This window comes from Cryptomeria japonica, chromosome 2 (genome assembly GCF_030272615.1).
Source record: "Cryptomeria japonica chromosome 2, Sugi_1.0, whole genome shotgun sequence".
Classification (NCBI taxonomy): domain Eukaryota; kingdom Viridiplantae; phylum Streptophyta; class Pinopsida; order Cupressales; family Cupressaceae; genus Cryptomeria; species Cryptomeria japonica.
In genome coordinates, this window is record NC_081406.1 from 44249341 (window position 1) to 44269260 (window position 19920).

Below are 19920 nucleotides of genomic sequence, written 5' to 3' on the forward strand. Positions count from 1 at the left end.
TGGATGCCACGTGGAGATGAAGTGGCAAGCTCGTAGAGGTCGGTGAAGTGTCATGTAGGGATAGGTGTTTCTACAAGTGTGCATTTAATATGGAGCCCATGATTTGTGAATCAGATCAGAAGAGTGTAACTTGAGGAAGAGTGAATGACAGAGAAAGATCAGGGAGTTGGTGGCACCTAAATTGAAGCAAGAAAATCAGATTGTGGGAAGACCTTGAGAAGGAAACAACAGAGATAATAATGGCATTTTGACAGATGCAGGTCGAGATATAGGGTCGTGTTTGCTAAGTTTAGAAAACATGTATTGGAAGACACGTTAATGGCATTGATGTCCAGATAGTTGTCTGGGCGATTAGATCGGATAAGATTTGATTGGATTTGGTTTGTCTCGCGGTTGATGAGAAAACCCTAACCGCCTGTTTTTGAATTGGTTTTTTGGCGGGAAAACCAAGTTATAAATATGAAAGCCAAAATAATAGAAGGTGGTTGTTGAAGGAGAGAGTATTTCTGCTGAATGAAAAGGTAGTTGCATGTAAGATAAATTAGTCAAGTGCTCATCAAGGAGATATAAAAGAGCTAGAGTGTGAGGGAGAACCAAGTTGAAGTGTTCAACTGACAGAAGTGCAAAACCATCAGTGACCATACCGGTAGAGAAGAAGTGAAGGAAACTGTAGAGAAGGCAGACATAGAACTGGTAGAGTGTAGTACCGATGAAGAGAAACAAAGAGAAGAGAAAACCATAAGAGATAACCGACAAAGAGAACCGACAGTGAACTAAACAAGAGATCCAACAGAGAGATTTGAAGAAGTGTTACAAAATCCATTTGTAACAAGGCTATTGACTTGTAAATGAATATGTTTTGTATTCACTGAGTTGGAGCTCGGTGCAGGGGTTATAGTTCATTGGTTTGGTCCCCTAAATCAAGGGTTGTAGCTCCTTGGATTGGCGCCCTAAAATCAGGGGTTGGTGCCCTAAACATCGTAATCAGAGATTCATTGTGAAGCTGGATTGGAGTAGTAGTCTCCAGCAACATTTCTCACCAAGGTTTTTCCCATCTTGGGTTTTCCTTGTATATATTGGTGTTATGAGATGTCCCTTTGTGTGTGATTGCATTTGTGTTGGTCTCCCCACTAATCAGTAAGTTTGCATTGAGTTAAATATGAGAACCGATATATTCACATAGGATAGTTAAAGGGAAAATATTGAGAACCACTGATTCACCCCCCTCTTAGTGGTGCATTGTGTCTAACAATACCAATAAGCGTATACAAACATAGAACATTATAAGTAACTATACATGTGTGTGTACATATAAGCTTGTGGGCTTGAAGACCTATTTTGTCCACACCCATATGCCTACATATGTGTATGTGCACATACGAAACGTTTGTTGCAAAAAGGCAAGCCTTTAGAAAGATATGGAATTTATAAAAGGACACAAACAATTATAAAGAAGAATCAAACATATATGAACCTACACATATGCAAACGAACAAACAAGGCTATCATCAGAATAGGAATGAGTCCAACACTTGGAATGCCTATGATTATATGTGTACATATGTGTAACTACACGTAGAAAAGATTTTAGTGAATGCAAAGACCTATAAAGAGAGGCTAACTATTAACAAATGTCATCAAAACCAAAACTGTTAGGCATTGTCGTTAATGCCTTCAAAATTTTAGAAATGTATTGGTTATCTATCATTATAATGGTTGTCATAGAATTGTCTATAATGTAGCAGGATTGTATTCATATAAAATATGTAAAAATGCAAAAGAGGAAACATGATAATTCTTATATGAGAGAAAAGTATTTTAAATAGCTAAGAGGTGCAGTATAGAGCTAAGGTTGTGCGGAGAGGCAAGCAATCTCTGCAAGTAAAGAATTGCACTTAGCTTTATAATCAAAATTTGCAGACCTTGTTAATTTCAACCTTCAAGTTAGGCTGACAATTGTATGTGTCGATAGAAATCAACCGAGTGAACAAGTAGCGATGTGAAACAACTATATTAATGACAACATGAGATGTCTGTGTTGTGATGACATCATTTTGGAGCATGTAAATCTCTTTTGTAGTTCGTTTTATCAAATATGTTCCTACCTCATCAAAAGAAGTTTGCCAAAGAGTTCTTGTTGCATCTTGCAGTTTCATTGGTAAAAGGTAACTGTAATTGCATTCTGCCATGCTCATTTGACATCTAGGACAAAACCATGAATCATCAGCCTGTTGAGTGCATTTTTTTTTGCAAGGTTTACCATTAACTTTTAGTGGACCAGCTACGTAATAAAAGTCATCATCTGTTACGTTCACAAATCTAAGAACAACAACTATAGTGGTTTGAATTGTTTTTGGTCTAGCACTCATGCGTTCATGGATCGATGAAATAGTCATCATGTTGTATCTTTCATCAATATGAGTAAAGCCTGAAGAGAAATAATGAGGATGCAATGGAAGAGGTCATCTTAGCATGAAGCGTTCTGCCTCTGGGAAATGAGGATTAATATGTAGTGTTGTTGTAGATGTCATATTGACAACCTTCCCATTAAAGTACCCTACACGGCCATTGTGTACAACAAGGATAAGAAAAACATCAGGGGTTAACATATTTTTTAATTCACGACCTCTTTGTTCCGATGTTGTCCCCCGTAGGTTGACATCAATTATGGAACTGGACATATCATTAATATTAACAATTCACTTCTTAGTTTGACTACCATCCTTTCTATGGATTGCGATGACATCTCCAACATAGACAACAACACCGATGATGTCAACCGATGTATTATTAGTCAACTGAACCACTTCACTAATTGGAGTGAAAGGGGAGCAACTCTAAGCAGAATCAACATTAGGGGTGCAACGTTTCAATATTGAAGCATCAGATAAGAAGATCTCTAGACGACTGTTTAATTTATTGTATTTTGTGTTCGCCTCCTTTATGGAGCCCTTTGAAATGACATAGTGAGCACCCACCTCAACACGATCCCAATGTAGTTGAGCTATTTGATCGAAGCATGTGACCCTAACCTCACAACCCTCGATGTCTACAATGTCAAAACTGAAGACTTGCCCATTCTTGGTAGGTGTACTATATAGACGTATTTGTCATTTGTCAGTGACTTTTACTTTGATTGTCCATTTGTTTGGGTAGGGATTTAAACTTTTGATAGGGCTTATTTTATCACAGGTCACGCTTTGTAGAGATGGTAGTGCACCACCAAACTGTAGGGAATGTTTAGAGGATGAAGGTGTTTCTTAGCCCAATAATTCTGGTTGTTGTTCTTTGAATAGGTATGCAGGTTTACCAAAGAATTGATAATTACTTTGTTTGACCTCTAGACTAAGTACTATAATAGTCCTGTAAAATGAAAATAGTTTTATTTAAGTTTTTGAAGTTGGTTGTAGCAAAGGATTCAATATCAAAGAAGGGTATTTTTATAAACATAGTATCTTTCCTACCTTGTGTTCCATACATATCTGCAAGTATAACTTGTCAAGAGAACTATAGAACCTACTTTTAGAGTGTTTGAAAGTATCAGATCTTCATACTCAGGTGGTAGAATTGCTAGTAACATGTATGTGCCATCAGACAACACAAGTTTATATCTATGCGTGCCATCTTCGGCACCCTGCATTTTATGGAATGACAAAACCTGGAGGAATGTTGAAGGAAGGTAATCTCCAAATTGATAGATTGAATTGGACATGGGGTGGGGGAACACTCTTGGGAAAGTGCCTACAAAAAGATAATATCAACATTGAGGACTTAATGTGAAGGGGTAGTAAGAAATATATATGTGTTCGACACAATGGATAACTAAGAGGGGGGTGAATTAGTGATTTAAACAAATTTTACTTAATCAGAGCTATACCAGTTCAATATGAAATACACAAAATGCAGACCGGTTACCAAAGAAATGCAAACAAGGTGTGTATGAGGAATAACTAAAAGATTAATACACTACACACATGAAGATTCAACACATAACACCAGATGTACGAGGATAACCCAATGTGGGAAAAACCTTGGTGAGAATAGCTTCGAAAGATCTTCTGATCCAATCCAGCCTCACAGTGAAAAGATCTGATTAAAAATTTTAGGGCATCAACCCAAGGAGCACCAACCCCTGATTTATGAGTACCAACTCAAAGGAGCACCAACCCCTACACAATTTATAGGTGTTGGCATATGCACACTCCAATGAGACATTGCAGGTGATTGAAGGTTTTATCATTGATGGCAACCTTACAATCCTATGACACCGGCAAGGCATTACACCGACACTAGCAAGATTAGACTCTACACTAGCACTCAGACCACTGGCACCGGCACAGAGAAAGGAAGCATACCGACATAGAGGCCAATAGGATTTTTGATATATTATATTTTGTTTATTATTGTAAAAACTTTGTAAGCCGACTTGGCAAGCTGTAAAATGACTCTTATATATAAGAGAGATCATTGTAGAAATTTTGTAAGAGATAAGGAAGGATATTAGGCAGACCTATTATGCGAAATATAGGTTAAAGGTTTTATGTAAAGAACAGAGCAGAAACCGGTACTAGATCTGGCATTATAGATGCTATTGTAAAGAAGTACAAGATATTGGATTTGTATAATCCACATTGTAAGTCAGTGAGACTTCCCATTGAGTAGTGAGCTCTAGGCAATTGGCCTTCCTGCATGTCCAGGCCCCTCTTGTAAGTAATATTCTCTTATTGGCTAGTAAGTGAATATTGTGGGTCACAAATCCCACCGAGGTTTTTCCCACACCGGGTTTCCTCATTAAAATATTGTGTTATGGTGTGTTTCTTATGTGGTTGCTTTCATTTCTGTTTATTGCATTATTTCTTGCATACCAGTACATTGTTATAATATGCTCTACATGTTTTAAGTTAAGAAATTCTACTTACCGGTTAGATACTGATTCACCCCCCCCTCTCAGTATCTGTGGGAATCCTAATAATTGGTATCAGAGCTTGGTCCTCTATTTTCAGAAGCCTAACAGCTTGAGGAAGATCTTGACACCGGTAGATATGGAAAATCTGATAAAGCAACTAGAAGCAACTCTTTCATACTATGATGCAGAGAAATTGAAAAATATCAAACTAGAAGATGATCTAAAGGCAGCTCAGGATATCATTCAGGCACTTCAAGAAAATCTTACCATTTCAAGAAACAAGAGAAGAGAACTTTGTGAAAAGATGCAAAATGAGAATGATGAAAAGGAATAACTTAATGATTAGATAAGCAAGCTGAAACTGGAGAACATGACAATGAAGAATGAGATGCAAGATATGACTATGAGATTTTGTAAAGAAATTGAAGATAGAAAAAAGAATGAAGAAGATTTGACTAGAAGACTAAGTGATGTTGCAAATGAAAACACAAGACTTAGCTATGAAAATGATTTATTGAAGACAAATTTGATGCACACTCAGAATGACTCAAATGAACTGATGAGGCAGAAAGAAGTCTTAGAAAGAGAACTGGATACTACAAATCAACATAAAGAGAAATTCAAGAAAAGTTCAGAGGAACTTGGTAACTTGCTGAAGAATAAAAAACCTAAGGGTGACACTTCTGGAATTGGCTTTGAAGTTGGTGAAAGCTTCGGTACTGCAAATACTCCAGATCATAGCAAACCAGTAAGACAACCTAATGCTTATAAATTCAATGGAAAATGCTTTAACTGTAATAAGTATGGTCATAGAGCAAATGAATGTAGATCTAGAAATTATCAGAATATCAACACACCCACTGGTCAATGTTCAAAATGCAACAAAGTTGGTCACAACTCTAAAAATTTTAGAATGAATGTGAGATGTTATGTTTGTGGAAGATTTGAACACCTATCTAATCAATGTAGAACACAAACTGACATAGGTTATGGAAAATCTATTCAGAAGAATAATGTGACTTGCTATGCATGTAACAAAATTGGGCATATTGAAAAATTCTGTAGAAGCAAAGGATCACCGACAGACAACAAAAGTTCTAGCTTGAAAGGGAAAGAAAAAAATGAAGAGGTAAAACAAGAATTCTCAAAACAATGGATTAGAAAAGCTGATCTAAATGTTGGGAATACTCCTCCACCGGTAGAACCAATCAACACTCCACTAGCAAAATAGAGTATTACTCCACCGGTAGGACAAAGTTGTACTCCACCGATAGGAAGTTCTTCATCAAATTGAAGAAAGTTTCTTTGAGGGTTTGGCAATCTAATGACACGTGCTATTATTCCCTCGGTTAGAGATGAGAAGTTGGAAATTACTTCTTTACTGGCAAACAATGTTAAGTGACTACTTAACCGACATGCATTAAATGTGGTAGATGGAAAATAAACATTCTAAATTTGGCTCCATTTCACTTCATCGAGATTTCAAACATTCGAAGAGCACGATATTTGCAGAGCTAAGGGATTTTGAACAAAGAGGCAAAGCACTTCAAGCAATCAATCCATCCAAAGGCAGAAAAAGGTTTTTATCATCATGGCATCCACCTCTGCACTTGAATATATAGAAAACCCTACTGTAGTTGAGGTTATAAAATGCCCTAGGCCCGTATTTCAACTAGTTCCCGAGGTAGCAAAGAAAGATGACACTGTAGGTACTTTTTCTGAAATTCCAAAGGGAGTTGTTTATGCTGAAGACCCTAGAATTTACATTCATTGCAACATAGAGGAATTAGGAGATGAAGAGATCAAAACAATGTATAAATCTGTCATATGTGATAATTCTAGAAATGTAAAACCAGAACATAAAATCATTGAAACCCTAGGATTTACTAAAATCCTCTACATTCCCGAATTTCCCAAGGATGTGATTAGGATAGTCTTAAGCAGGGTACATGGTGAATTTTTATGGTTAGATGCAATTCACAAAATTACCAAGGAAGCTGTGAAAGTTGTCACAGGGTTACCTTCCACCGGTAAAAGACCAGACAAGACTAAAAAAGTCTCCAATGACCTAGTAATGAACTTAACTGGTGCAACATCAGACACAAGGTCCTTGAGGGTAAATGATGTAACATATATAAATGTGAGATTTGTTAGCATGATTTTAGGGTATAAAGATACTCATGCAAATAGACTCAACTTAGTTTCAAGTTTATGCATTAAGAGTGCTTATGACATGATTACAGACAATGTGAAAATTGACATATGTGAATGGTTAAAAGATGAGTTGATTGATAACTTAGGCAAGATAAAGAAAGAAAAGAAAGGAAATTTTAGGTTTGGTAATCTGCTTGTATGCTTGATGCTACACATAACCAAACAGGTTCCCGGTATAGGCTATAAAGTTATTGGATTTGATATACCGGTAGGGAAATAGTTAATATAAGTATTGAATAACATGGGTGAAGACAAGGAAAATAACATTCATGATTATTTTCAAGAACTTAAGGCAAAGGCTATTAAAGAAGATGTGATGAAACAAACCGGTATCACTAAGGATGAGTTAGCAGCCCCACAGCTTGAAACTCACCTATCACCGGTAGCCACTTCTTTGGAGAGTGACATTCCTGCAACTTTGAAAAGAGTTGTAAGGAAAAGGGATCCTTCACCGGCATCCACACATTCGCCTAGAAGGACTAGACATAAACAACAAGCAGTAAGGTCACTGGTTAGAAAGACAACACCAAAGAAGAAACTGACACCCAAGAAGAAGAAGACTAAGCAAAACTTGGCCCCTCTTGACAAATTTCTACATGAAATCACAAAGGAAGGGAAACTCAAAAACATAGGAAAGGTCTATGATACACTGTCAGCAGATGACAAAGAACAAGTTGAAAACAGTGTTATCTTACACATGGACATCTATAAGAAGTTCTTAATGGAAGTAATAGATGATCTACCACATGAATTGTTCAAAAGACTGGAAGCAAGAAGACAAGTTGTTGTAGAGCTTGATAAGAAAATCAAAATTGAAAAGTTACTTGTTGTTTATCTAGTAAACTCACCTAAGGAGATAGATGACTTAATTGCTAAAGCCAACCAGTCAGTATTATCTACTGCACACCGACATATTGCATTAATGGTTGGAAGAGTTAATGAGGTAACAGAGGAAACAAAAAATGCATGGGACATATTTCTTGTTGAAAAAGAAAAACATGAAGAGTATATGAGCCACAAACCAATAAAGGTATATTAGAAGGAGAGAGACAAGGGTAAAGGAAAGGTTGGTGTACCTCCGAGCATCAAAGTTAAAGATAACTTATCCCCACCGCCTCAAATTGCATCACTGGTAAAAACTACTGAAGATCAACCGGCAAATGAGAGTATGGACACAAGAGGATATAAATCCTAATCCTGAAGTCTTATACACAATAGATGTTGATAAACAAAAGATCAACATTGTGGTAGATAAAGATACAACTGGTAAGATAGACATGGCTAGTGAGCCACCGGTAACTGAGCAAATTGATCAAACACAAGAGATACTGATGATGATAACATAGGAGAACAGATAGAAAAACAAGAAGAGAAAAAGGCTCCGGAATAGGAACAGGTACAGGAAGAGAGTCATGAGGAAACAATACAACCGACATAGGAGAAGATCAAAAACCATTGCTTAAGGAAACACAAACAGACCTACCAGAGGTCACTACAAGCTTGGTTACTTCCTCCACTGGCGGAATTCAGAATGTTGGTTCCTCCTCAGTAGGCCACAAATCAACAAATGTAACTGAAGTACTTTTGGACTCCATCAAAAGGATAATAGATTGTAGTTCACAGGCTTATAAAGCTATAGATGACACAATCCCAATTTTGAAGGTAATAGCTCCTAACTGTAACATAAACAATAAAGATTCTTTAGGACAACTTGATACTTTGTATAAATACATCACCGAGAACATAGTGACTATTGAGAAAATAAAGGAAGAGACATTGAAGGATAAGGTAGAAATTGAAAAGCAAAAATTCTTTGAAAATCAGATAAAGAAGTGTACTAGAGAATTTGACACACTTCTACCAGAACTGTGTAACTTATTGAAGGAATTCAAAACTCTGTATAAAGATACTTGCAAGACAAACTTTTTGACAGTATACATAGATAAGAAGATGAGCAAGGTATAGGATGAAATCAATAAACTTGTAGACAATTTTGTTAACACACCTGATACATTATCAGTTTTTGGGTAAAACGTAACAAGTTTTGAGGAAGAATTACTCAAGTTAGAAAGAGAAAAGGAGAGAATAGTAAATAAGGCAAAGAATTTGAGACTAAGACTGAGTCCAAGATTGGACTATCTAGCATCATTACAGAAGGAAATATCTGAGGCACTAGTATAGGGACAGAGAACATCGATAGAGCATATGCAGCACCTCACTGGTACAGTTCAAAGAACAAAGACAACAATAAAGGATAGAAAGAAGTTTATGGAAAGTATAAAATTGATTTTGGGAGATCTTTTTCAAATTGTAACCAGCTAGTTACAAGGTTGAGGCTACAACTCTATTAACACATTAACAACCTTTGTCATTGATGCCAAAGGGGGAGTAGTAGTATGAGAAAATAAGAGAAAATAACCGGCAGGAGAACTATCTACTCAGGGGGAGTTCTTATATTTTTGGAAACATTTTTTTTGGATTACAGTTTTGGACACACTTTTGAATTTTCTCATGAGTGTTGCCATCAATGCCAAAGGGGGAGATTGTTGGCATATGCACACTCCAATGAGACATTGTAGGTGATTGAAGGTTTTGTCATTGATGGCAACCTTACAATCCTATGACACCGGCAAGGCATTACATCGACACTAGCAAGATCAGACTCTACACTGGCACTTAGACCACCAGCACCGGCACAGAGAAAGGAAGCATACCAGCACAGAGGCCGACAAGATTTTTGATATATTATATTTGGTTTATTATTGTAAAAACTTTGTAAGTCGACTTGGCAAGTTGTAAAATGACTCTTATATATAAGAGAGATCATTGTAGACATTTTGTAAGAGATAAGGAAAGATATTAGGCAGACCTATTATGCGAAATATAGGTTAAAGGTTTTATGTAAAGAATAGAGTAGAAACCGGTACTGGATCTGGCATTATAGATGCTATTGTAAAGCAGTACAAGATATTGGATTTGTATAATCCACATTGTAAGTCAGTGAGACTTCCCATTGAGCAGTGAGCTCTAGGCAATTGGCCTTCCTGCATGTGCATGCCCCTCTTGTAAGTAATATTCTCTTATTGGCCAGTAAGTGAATATTGTGGGTCACAAATCCCACCAAGGTTTTTCCCACACCGGGTTTCCTCGTTAAAATATTATGTTATGGTGTGTTTCTTATGTGGTTGCTTTCATTTCTGTTTATTGTATTATTTCTTGCATACCGGTACACTGTTATAATATGCTCTACATGTTTTAAATTGAGAAATTCTACTTACCGGTTAGATACTGATTCACCCCCCCCCCCTCTCAGTATCTATGGTAATCCTAACAATAGGCTACAACCTAAAGGAGCTACAACCCTTGCACTAAGCACCTACTTAGTGAAGACAGTATGAAAACTTGGATACACAAATGAGATCCCTGCTACAAATGTAGTTTTGCAACCCTTCAAAGCTTTGCACTACAATTTTATATCTTACTGGTTTGTGTTAACTCAACACACACTGCAACTTGGCCTTTTTGGTGGTTCTAACTCTGCTAAGTCTTCTCTCCCTCTATTCTACTAAATTCAACTCACACTTGGTCACTCTCTATCGAGTACTTCTTCTTTTGGTTTGTCACCTCTGCATTCTATGCTCAGTTTGTCGGTTTGTTCCTTACACCGGTTTACCTTGCTTCTCCTTACATGTACAATCTTCACTCACAAACACTTCAAGTGTTTTTCTCTTCAGCTCTCAGACAACAATTTCACTCTCTCCTTTACCCTTTAGCAACAACCCTATCTATCTTAGGTCGTCATATTTAAACTAAAGCTTTCCCACCAAGAATCAATTCAAATAGAGGGCGACTAGGGTTTCTTCTTTGAACCATACCATATCCAATTAAATCTCCTCAAATCTTGTCTTAGAGATGATTTCATGTACATCACTGTCAACATCATGCCTTCTAGTGCACGCCTTCCACCTTTAGTAATCTACATTCAATCTGCTGACTCATATTTTTATTCAATCGCCATAAATGGTCTGGTGATTTGCTTCACCTACTTCAATCTGTATCCAGACATCCTACAACAAATCAATCAAGCTCCGCCAATCTCATCACTTTTGATACACGTTTTCTAAGTTTATCAAACACGACCTTGTCTGTCGACCTGCATTAGTCAAATGCCATAAATGTCTTGTTTTTTTTGACAGGCGAGCACAAAGATAAGATCATTCTTCCTTGATCAACTCACCCAACTGCCCCTTCAATCTGCTTTGAGCTACGAACACCTGCAATCAATCTATGATTTTTCCAATCACATTCAATGTTGACCTATCACACCTACGACACCTTCTTGATGCACATACCAACCTCTACCTTTTTACCAACTGGCATCCACCTATCAAACACGTTGACAATCGACCCACCAACATTGAGTCGGTTCATGCTCATTCAACAAATCCTCATACCGGCACAAACCCTTAGCGGTAAAACCTTCTCCTGCTGCTATCTGACAACATACACTACACTAGTAGCTCAACTTCACCTCCGGTGGTTTGTGATCTCTTTGAAACTCTGCCTCTTCATCACAAACATTAACACAAACAAACAACCAACCTACATACCAGTTACAACTTGTCATGCCAATACACAACTTCATATCACCTCTTACCGGTGATGTTACTGACAATCTCAATACCTGCTTGTCTTCCATGCCTTCATACCAATTTTGTCTTCCACCATACCGATTGGCATGCCTTCATGCTAATCTTCCTTATGTTGGTTCAATATTCTTCATATCAGGTTGACATACCCTACCAATAACCTGCAATACCAAATCTTCCTTATGTCAGTTCAATATTCTTCATACTAGGTTGACATACCCTACCGGTAGCCTGCAATACCAGTTGACATCAATGACAACTCAATGCCATCAATATGACCATCCCTTCACATATAGTTGAGTTTTTTGGAATGGATGCAATTAAAGAATCTTGAACCATTGAATGCGGCAATGGTATAGAAAAGAATCAATTAAAGAATGCATAACTATATTTCTATATGCTAGAAAAAAGAGAGCATGTACAAATGAAAGGCATGCAATCAATTAAAAATGTATTACGAATGAGGGATATTATGAAAATAATGACCACAAAGTTGGGGTTTTGAAAAGGTCGAACATATCAACTTATCAAAGAGTCTGTTGTGGACTGGTGTGAAGATTCAGAGGGAGCTGATGGAGATGGCATAATGAAATGAGATCTTTAAAATTGAGAGGAAGGCTCTTCTATGGTAGCACTAAATGTGCATAAGAGTACACATTTATTAACAATCTCTTATAATATTTCGTAAGCATATGTTTTAATTTTTCTAAAATTTGAATATTGCACATGTTATTCTGAAACAAAGCTATTCATAGATAAAGACATGTGCAGTAATCAATAACTTAGTGATATGGACATAATTTTGTGTGTTTTTATTTAACCATAGAAAAGAAGGCATTTCATTTTTAGAGAAGACAGATGCACATCGGAAGAGAGGGATGGCTTACCTGACTTTCAATGGAAAAATGATTTCAGATTCACTGTGAGGAAAGGAGTGTTGTCATCTGGACTAGTATGTTGCCTTGCAGAATAAAGTTGATTTTTACCCTATTAGCAAACATATTGTAAGGAGGTTGAAAATTTTCTTATTAGAAGACATAGAACGACATAATGGATTGAGAAATTATGTGCCCAGGACAACCACAAAACTAAACCTTAATGAACTGAAAACTTACAAACCAAAAACAATGCACATGAAAATGAGGAATGGAAACCAAAACACACGAAAATTGCAGACACCCATTTCTTTTAATAATTGCCTTAATTACAAACTCATTGGGAGGTGTATCATAAGCTTGATGTAGATATTGTTCCATGTTTATATCTCATGTATTTCCATATTATTTGGTACCAGTTTCAATATAAAAACTATTTAGTATAGTCGTATGAAGGGCACCCAAATGGGCCACATTATAATTTGATTAGGATGGATTGCTTAATATTTTTTATGACCAAAGTGCATTTCTCCCCCTCCAAAACTATTAATTACATACCCATTTCTCATTTTAATCTCAAATCCTCATCTCTCATTACAATTTATGCCTGCTGAGCTGTTAAGGTTGACAAAAGCCAATACAATTTATAGAGCAGTGAAAGATTCTAAGGAAGACCTGAACTCGTACTCAATATTTCAAGTAAAGCTCGGTATTTAAAATAATGGGAAAAACTGAAGGAAGATAAGTGCAAAAATTGAAGTGCAAGCTCCTCTTGATGCAATTTTGAATGTTTTGACATATTTAAGAAACTGGCTGACTTCATTCTAGGAATTGCTCTCAGTCAGTTACTGGAAAGACAAGAGAATTATGCCAAGCTATATCAGGTATTCATCAAGACTTCATTGTATATATAGATATATGTGTCTAAATAGATTTAAAGTCATACATTGTTATAAAGCACGTTGGTCTTAGCAGTAGATTCATATTTGTGTTTCTTTTGCTTAGGCAAACAGGGTTACACTGCTTAGAGAGCATACCATAAAAGTATAAAACCAAGGATAGCTTTCAGCTAAGAAGATAAATCATGATGGGTATTGCATCTAGAATGAATAGTAATTGCTTCTATCTTACGAGTAGAAAATTTCTAAATAATAGCCACTCCACTAAAATAGAAAAAGAATTCAAATTATCCTTTTCTCATAATTTAAAATTTGTGTAAAAATACTTCAACTCCTTTAAATTACACACTTAGACATTCATGTAAAACATAAATTAATATACCTAGCTATACACCATTAAATTGAGAAAAACATTTGCTAATTGTTTTAACATATCTTACAACTACTTATATACATCCAAAGCATTCGATCTTACAATTATTTAGCTCAAATAATCCAATACATCATAATGATGTCATACGTAAGAGGGTATGTTCTAAGAAAAAATGACTCAACAAAATTCCGAAGTGCAATAAATTACTTTGTTAATCGTATCTGAGGTTTCATAGCAAGCTATTTTGATTGGCTACCAAAGTTTTCTTAGTGTAATTTTAACACAATTTGTAATTTTTCAATGTAACGGCTATCCATTTATGTGTTCATATATATCTTAATATATGTGTTCATATTCAATACTTCATATTGTAAAGCGGAAAATCGCTGTCGAACCCTAGTTGGTCTCCCCTCTTCTAACTCCGAGGAGAGAGAAGGGAGGTTCGCTAGGATTCGATGGGTTTTCACTTAGGGGGAAGACTTTACATTCAAAAGAGGGGTTGAAACTCATAAGGTTCAATCCCACACAATGTAAGATTGGATGCTAAATGAATTTCAAGGGTTAGGAAAGCAAGGCTACCCTCTTTTGTAAAGAATGTTGTTAAGGAAATTAAGCTAAGAATACATAGAAAGTCATAAAGATTCGCTTATAAACTGAGTTCGGGTTATAGGATGAAGCTGCGGACCTGGAATTAGCAGTAGAATGTCGATACGGCGCTGTCCTGCAAATTTGAGCAAAAGTTGTCGGGACGATGGCGCCCGGCGCCACGGTCCTCCGAAAAATCCGCGAAACGAAGGGGGATCGGTTCGTCTCTGCACGAGGATTCCAGATCTTCAATCTTAGCCGCGTACCTGCAACCTTGTTCTAAGGATGTTTGTATCCTTATGTGCGAAGGTTTAGATGTTGTATGTTGTAATATGTAGCATGTAATAAGTGATCTCCTCTTCAATGGTTGAATCCTTGACTTGAATGCAACACTTAGCCTTGAATGGAGACTTGAAATGATCAATTGCTTGAATGCTTGAATGCTTGAGTATAGTTTCCACGCTTTGTACACATATCCCTCTCATGCCAAATGAGAGAGAAAAATGTAGTTTATATACTTGTCATTTAGGGCTGATAGACTGATTTTCCCGACCTTAGGTCGACCAGGGAAGTATATTTCCAAATTGCAATAAAAAAGACCTGATATCACTTAGGAAACCGGGCCCAAAAATAGGACCCAGGGACCAGGGCGCTGGGTGCCTTGGTCCTGAGGGACCAGGGCGCTGGGCGCTCTGGTCCCACCTCCAGGACAGCGGGGTGCAAGGAGGTTCAGGCCAAGGTGCTTGAAAAATGCAGTTTTCAGTGTCGTGAGCAAGTTTTGGGGTCTCCATTCAGGTTGCGTGTTGCGTCGCCATCGTGAAGACCGAAATGCAGTCGAAATTGCAAGCGTCGCAATTTTAGGACGCTACATTTAGCCCCCACTTTAGCGGGAGTATGTATGCTCATACTTCCGGTAAAGTACAAGGAAACAACATTGAAAGACTTTCACCATGTCAAGGAGGCAAGACACACCAAGCCCCCAGTGGACTAAGGATCTTACGACTTCGATTGACAAAGTAAAAGGGAAGATCACGAGGGAGAACCATGACTGTCAGTAGTAAGGTTCCCTCACTATGAGTCATGTAAAAGAAATACCAAAAATTTTCAAGGCAAAGCTAAGTTCGCCAAGAAATTTTCAAGTATCTTGAAAGGATAGACAGGGTGTATGCCCCCCTACGTTAAAGCGATCGCACACGCCTCAACGGGGGTGATTGTTTTAACGTAGTGATACACATAAGAAATGAGAAAGGAAAAGGAGCACGTTATCGCAAAGATTTAGCCCCCAAGTATGAGATAAACCCAAGGATAATGAACACAAACACAAAGCACGAGGTGACTTCGCTTTCCTCGGGGTCAGTATGCTGTATGATAAGTCATGTATATATCATATGTATGTATGCATAATTGTTCTTCATTCCCCAATCAAGGAAGGTCACCTAGAAGAAGGGAACACATGTGTCTTTTGAGTCAACATGAGAGAGAGACCAAAGAGATCTCAATGCTTTGCATCGTCCTCAAGTAGACAACACCAAGGACAACAAATAGAAGAATGAGAATAACATATAGAAGAAGTAACAAAAGAGAGGGGGAGAGAATCTGCCATGCTAATGTAACTAGGCTAGCACATCATCTACCCCCCGATCTTGCTGATCAATGTTTCGGGAAGGCAGGGAACACGCTAGAGGAGGAACATCCAACACAGCAGATGGAGCTATCACAAGATCCAAACAAGGGCTATGTTCATGTTCCAAGCCACATTGTTCTTGTCTAGGAGCTAGGATAAGTGCTTTTGAAAATTCATTAGATAAATGGTTATCAACATCAACAAGTTCATATTCACTGTCAGAAGCAAGAGGAGTAACATTTTCATCATGAATAACATTTTCATCTATATCATCATCAAGATTTATAAAAATAGGATCTTTAACTCGCACGGGATCAAGACCATCATGCATCTTATGTTTAGGAGATTTAGGCTCAATATCCGGCTGAGGAGAAAATGGAATAATGCTTGTTGAAGGTGTTTTTGGAGGTTGTAAAGTTTGAGCTCTAAGACGACGCTTTCGCCGGCGTTCATGTGCAGAACGATTTCGTCTAGTCTTAGTAGGAAGTGGAGAAGATTGAGGAGGAGGAATGTTCTCATCCTTATCACTTGGGTGTTTAGGTTGTGGTCTCTTAGGCTGGATAATAGGAGAAGAAGAAGGTCTCTTCTCTCTATAAAAGGCAGGAGGAGGAACTGCTCCATATAAAGGAGGAATTTTTAGTTTAGGGAGAAGACCAAGTCCATCATGACGAGGAGGTATAGATCTACTCTTAGAAGATTTATTAGGCATAGACATAGTTACATCCATGGGGACGGGTTGGGCATCTTCTTGGGGAAAGACATTAGTTTTGTCTTTCAAAGGAAGAATTTCCTTCTCAAGAATGATAGGGATGTCAAGTTTAGGTGTTCTAGGTTCACTTAGAGATAGGATCATATCTGTTTTCCACTTTTGATAAGATTTGAAAAGATGATCACTTCGCGGAGGAAGAGATTGGAATTGTTTAGGCCAAAAGTAATCAATAGGAACACTAGAGGTTCTTTCAGCTGGTTTAAAGAGACTATGATTGACAGTAACAATTTCACCATTATGGGGAAATTTCAAACACTTATGAATATGAGAAGCAATAGCTTTCATGGAAGATAGCCAGGGATAGCCAAGCTTCACACGAAATTGTTCGGAAGAAGAAATAATAGCAAAGTTCACATCAAGGGATTTATTATGGACCTCAATAGGCAATGTAATAGAACCAATTGCAGGAGAAGAAAATGCATCAAATAATTTCACAATCACATCTGTTTTGTCATAGATCACTTGATTCAATTGCCGAGTAAAAAGAAATTCTTCAGTAATAACATTAACCATGCATGAAGGATCAATAAGCACTCCACGGCAAGGTGTATTCTTGACTTTTGCAACTATGTATAAAGGACCATCAGGTGCTCTAATGGTTTCACTAGAATCAAATGTGATGGAAGGTTCTTTAGGGATTTCTTGCTGCTCTACAAAGTTAATCACATTCGGAGTCATAGACACAAGACCATCAGATGAGAAAGAGGAATCAGTAGCCTCAATCGCATTAGAAGTATGAGAGGTATGAGAAGGTAATGGATCAGTAAAAATCTGAAGATTTTGGTTAGGAGGAGCTACAGATGTGTTGCCTTTATCATTCACTCCAGAAACAGAAATAGTATTATTATCAATCAAATCTTGAATTTTACCCTTTAAAGAAAAACATTTTTCAGTATCATGCCCAGGCTGACGATGAAAGTGACAAAAAGCTTTGTTATCAAAATAAGGTGAAGTAATCTTTGCAGGATCAATTTGTCTTATAGGAGGAAGAGTAAGCACATTTTGTTCCAATAACTTATTCATAATACTATGCAATGATTCATTCAAAGGAGTATACTTTCTTTCTTTCCTGAAAAATTTAGAAATAGGAGGCACACCTGATGCTGCATTCACATTGTTGTTGATGATGTTTTCATTGAATTTGATGGAATCTCTATTCGGTTTAAACTTCCCAAATGGTTGTTGACTGCTATCACCCTTATCACTCGGAGCCATAGGATGTGATTGTTCCATTTGACTCACAGTCAGTTGATAATTGTGAAGAGTGGCACACAACTGTTGGAAAGAAGTAAACTCAGAAAATAGAAGTTTGTCTCGAATATCTTTTTGCAAATTAGAAATAAAGATTCTTTGAATATCATTATCAGGCACTGGAAAAGAAATTTGAGCATACAAATGCTTATATCTACCAATGAAATCAGTCACTTTTTCTTTAACACCTTGTTTACAATGCATTAAATCAATCAAAGTAACTTTAGGACTTATATTGTTTTGAAATTGTTGAATGAAAGCATTTGCAAGTTGTTCAAAAGAAGTAATAGAATAAGAAGGCAACGAGCAATACCATTGTAGGGCTTTGTCTCTTAATGTTCTGGTGAATAGTTTCGCAAGCAACCTTGGGTCGTAAGCAAAATCAGTACAAATTGTTTGAAAAGTCTTAACATGTGTTAGAGGATCTCCTTTACCATTATAAAGCTCCAGATGTGGGATTTCAACATGTTTAGGAGGAATAGCTCGAACAATGTCAAGAGAAAGTGGGCTCGCAACATCAAATGTGGGCACACTAAACTTAGATTGATTCATAGAGGCAATTTGTTGCTATAAAGAAGAGACAGTCTGTGCAAGATTATTAATGGTAGCTTCAGTCGAAGAATTCATATTAGGTGTGTTAGATTGAGATGGAGGTGTGATGTTATTGAAAGAAGGTAAAGAGTAAGGTGGTGGGACCCTATGATAGTCAACCATAGGGGATGATTGGATAGGAGGAACACTACAAGGAGGAATGGAATGGTTAAATGAATTGCCCCCTTGCATCATGTTCATTTGTGAAGATGTAATAGGAACACTCATTGAAGGAATGTACGAAGAAGTTGGATTGAATGAAGGAAGAGGATTAATTGAAGAAGGAGGATTGCCCCCATGACTAGTGATCACAGGAGGAATGTCTTGTATAGAAGTAGCCATTATGTTTGATGTAAAGGTAGGTATACTAGCAATAGGAGTTGTCAAAGGAATAGAATGATTGACTTGTGTAGGAGGCTGTGTATAACCTAAAGATTCAGCACAACTCTTTATAGGCATCACATTCGAATCCACAATGTGTGCAATACCACGCAAAACATCAATTCCATTCTTATCACTTTGAAGCATGCGTTTTAGACCCTCAATTAAAGGAAGAGCTTGACTATCGGGATACTCATGAGACATCCACTGGTGAAAATCGTCAAATTGGTTATCCAATTTGGAAAGTTGTTCAACGGAAACTTCATGGAGAGCTTCTTCATCATTAGGAGGATTAGAGGAATTACCCATGTCCTCGTTAAAAAGGCTACTCAAATTAGGTTCCATCTCCTTAGTAGTTAAACCTTGGAAAGACTTAATTCTACGGCTTCGTCTAACGGGAATAGTGTAAGTAGGGCTTATTGTTGTAAAACTAATGCACTAGAGAGAGAGAAAAGATTTTGAATTTAGAGGTAGCAATTTTCAGTAAAAACAGCCAATCTTCTAGATTTAAGCTGTTAAATGCAATCACAACAGTCTCCCGAAATTTCAGAAAAAATGTTCGGGACCGTGGCGCTCGAAGTGCAACACGGTCCTTGCAACTTTTTTCGAAATTTGCAGGGATGAAAGGTATGATGATTTTAGAGCTAATCTGAAAAAATTGAGGGATTTTACGATCTGTAGATAGGCCAAATTAAAGTTGCAATCTCAAAATTGAACCCTATCAAGATTGTCGAAAAATGCAAAATTTGAATTTTGAAAAAGAGAGGGAAACTGAAATTTTGAATTTTATGATTTTAGAGGGA